The sequence below is a fragment of the Scylla paramamosain genome, chromosome 7 (genome assembly GCF_035594125.1).
Source record: "Scylla paramamosain isolate STU-SP2022 chromosome 7, ASM3559412v1, whole genome shotgun sequence".
Classification (NCBI taxonomy): Eukaryota; Metazoa; Arthropoda; class Malacostraca; order Decapoda; family Portunidae; genus Scylla; species Scylla paramamosain.
In genome coordinates this window covers 28,137,095-28,140,615 of record NC_087157.1, presented here as the reverse complement: position 1 = coordinate 28,140,615, position 3,521 = coordinate 28,137,095, and the positions used below count along the sequence as shown (strand labels likewise).

At 45.1% G+C, this 3,521-nt stretch overlaps 1 protein-coding gene across 1 annotated transcript in view; it reads right to left on the bottom strand.

Annotated features, from left to right (window-relative positions):
* The window catches only part of LOC135102291 (uncharacterized), a 4,301-nt gene extending 2,971 nt beyond the window's left edge, over window positions 1-1,330 (bottom strand). The window contains exon 1 of the mRNA XM_064007302.1: window positions 1,190-1,330. The gene's annotated coding sequence lies outside the window, so the exon portion shown is untranslated. The remainder of the gene's footprint in view (window positions 1-1,189) is intronic.
* Window positions 1,331-3,521: the final 2,191 nt, after the last annotated feature.

The window sequence follows — 3,521 nt, the reverse complement described above, 5'->3', positions numbered from 1 at the left end:
CTGACACTCATGGCTGGGTGTTGGTAGTGTGGCTGCCTCGCTCAAGGACACCATAGTTGCTAACGCAGCCACCTATCACTCATTACTCTACTTCCCTTCCCTTTTCGTCCCAGCAGCAACATTGTCGACACTAGTCAATACTGCGCACACAGATACTGCCGAGTAGTTTCTAGTTCTCGGATTGCATATACATTTATCACATTATTATTATTATTATTATTATTATTATTATTATTATTATAGTTGGTGTTGTTGTTGTTGTTATAACATGAAATAATCTATGAAAAGAAACTTCATAAGCGAACACACACACACACACACACACACACAATCACCATAGCAGCATGCACCACACTTACCAAGAGACGGTTAAGAGTACGGCAAAACAGCTATAGATTACCGTTTCTACCGCATTAAAACATTCATTCACGCACGTCCCGATAAAAAAAAAAAAAACTAACGAAACACGAAACGAAAACAGTACAGACGCGAAAAAAAAAAGTTAAATAAATAAATATATTCTATATTCAACGGTCACCCAACGATAAAGACACGAGCTGGCAACACACACGGAGCTGTGCACGCGCTTCACCCCGAACAGATATGGTTAAGTTCCCCATGAAAAGTCTAGACTCTCTCTCTCTCTCTCTCTCTCTCTCTCTCTCTCTCTCTCTCTCTCTCTCAGGTACGCCCACCCACACACACAACACACACACACACACACACACACACACACACTTTTTCCACAAAATCACCAGGGAAGCCTATGAAATTACAATTCACACCTCGTCAAGGACACCCAGAGCAGACAGTCCCATCTGGTTGCCATAGCGTTCTTGCAGCAAGCAATGAATAGTGCTCCCAAGATGCTCATACAGCGCCCCCCAAGGCTACCACCACTGCAACCTAGCTCCAAAAATACAATAAATACACTACACACTGCCCTATAGCTCTGATGTAAATACAACGTGTAGTCTTGGGATATCGACCGATTAGAGATAAGAGTGAGACAGCGACGAGCTGAATAACAAGTCTGGCACACACAAATGCTATATCTTTTAAGTCCTCCCTCCGCCTTCCTAAACACCTCACGGCTTCCTCAGGTAGATACATCCCTTGCTCAGAGTTTCAGAAGGCCCTGGCGATACTCGGTGAATAAAATCATTAGCAAATCTAGGTATAAAGTTACCTGTTTTAAAGCAGTGGCAGAGGTCTAGCAGCTAGAGCGTCTCCCCAATGACAACATGGCGCCGCGCATGAAATGATAGGTGTCAGGCGGGAAATTTTGTGTTTTTGCGTATGGCATAGTCTGAATGCATTGTAATATCTTGATCTATACTTACTAGGGAGTATAATAAGATGTAGGTATGTTTGTGTGCGCATGGGGTGAGTGTGCATAGCTTGTGTGCGCGGTGTAGGGGCAGCGAGCAGTGTTGTGTGGTGGTACATGGCAGCTAGACAACAGCTGATCCTCCTCTGCCGTGCTTCCTGCTGCTGCTGCTGCTGCTATACCACCACCGCCACCATCACCGCCACTTCGATTCCTGCAGTGGTATTTACAGTGCTCTCGTTCATGTTGTTCGTTGTCATTGTGTGTGTGTGTGTGTGTGTGTGTGTGTGTGTGTGTGTGTGTGTGTGTGTGTGTGACATTACTAATTGTGCTACTACTGCTATATCACGACCAAGACTTGCACTATTAAACTAGCCTCATCTTCCCGCCAACTTTATTATCGCGCTGCACTCGCACAGTAATACAGTAATGAAACAGAGTACATGCCTACTCCTTTCTTCTTTCCTACCCTCTTCCTCCTTGCCCTTTCATATCCCCTGCCTCCCACGAACTCCATGTGATTCTCCTTACACCATGCATTCTAGAACTCATCTTTCATAATCCCATTGACTTCCTTTCTATCATCTTTTCCTTTCCTCTTCACTTCTTCAATTATTTTTACCACCACTACTACTACTACTACTACTACTACTACTACTACTACTACTGCTGCTGCTGCTGCTGCTGCTGCTGCTGCTGCTGCTGCTGCTACTACTACTACTACTACTACTACTACTACTACTACTACTACTACTACTACTACTACTGCTGCTGCTGCTGCTGCTGCTGCTACTATTGTTGCTACTACTACTACTACTACTACTACTACTACTACTACTGCTGCTGCTGCTGCTGCTGCTGCTGCTGCTGCTACTGCTGCTGCTGCTGCTGCTGCTGCTGCTGCTGCTACTACTACTACTACTACTACTACTACTACTACTACTACTACTACTACTACTACTCGTGTTGTTGCTGCTGCTGCTGCTGCTCTCATCGTCACCATCGTCATCGTCGTCGTTATTGTTGTTGTTGGTGGTGGTGGTGGTGGTGGTGGTTGTGGTGGTGGTGGTGCTACTACTACTACTACTACTACTACTACTACTACTACTACTATTAATGGCGCTGCTGCTGTTGCTGCTACCACCACCACCACCACCATCACCACCACCACCACTGCTATTATTGCTACTACTACTACTACTACTACTGCTGCTGCTGCTGCTGCTGCTGCTGCTGCAGCCACCGCAGCCGCCGCCGCCGCTGCCGCCGCCGCCGCCGCCATGACCACAACCACCACCACCACCACAATCAGCACTTCTACTACTAATACTACTGCTGCTGCCGCCACCACCACGACTACCAGCACTACCACCACCACTATCACCACTACTACTACTAATACTACTGCTGCTGCTGCTGCTGCTGCTGCTGCTACTACTACTACTACTACTACTACTACTACTACTACTACTACTGCTACTACTACTACTACTACTACTACTACTACTACTACTACTACTACTACTACTACTAATAATAATAATAATAATAATAATAATAACACTTCTGCTGCTACAACAACAACAACAACAACAACAACAACAACAACAACAACAATTACTACTACTACTACTACTACTACTACTACTACTACTACTACTGCTGCTGCTGCTGCTGCTGCTGCTGGTACTTTTTTTTTTATTTAGGAGGGATACCGGCCGAGGGCAACAAAAACCCAATAAAAAAAATAAATAGATAAAAAAAAGCCTACTGAGATGCCAGTCCCCGAACAAGGTCCGAAGCGGTAAGCAAAAATTGAAGGATAAGTGTCTTGAAATCTCCCTCTTGAAGGAATTCAAGTCATATGAAGGTGGAAATACAGAAGCAGGCAGAGAGTTCCAGAATTTACCAGAGAAGGGATGAATGACTGAGAATACTGGTTAACTCTTGCATCAGAGAGGTGGACAGAATAGGGGTGAGAGAAAGAAGAAAGTCTTGTGCAGCAAGGCCGCGGGAGGAGGGAAGGCATGCAGTTAGCAAGATCAGAAGAGCAGTTAGCATGACAATAGCGGTAAAAGATAGCTAGAGAAGCAACATTTCGGCAATGAGAAAGAGGCTGAAGAAAATCAGTTAGAGGAGAGGAGTTGATGAGACGAAAATCTCTTGATTCCACCCTGTCAAAAAGAGCGGT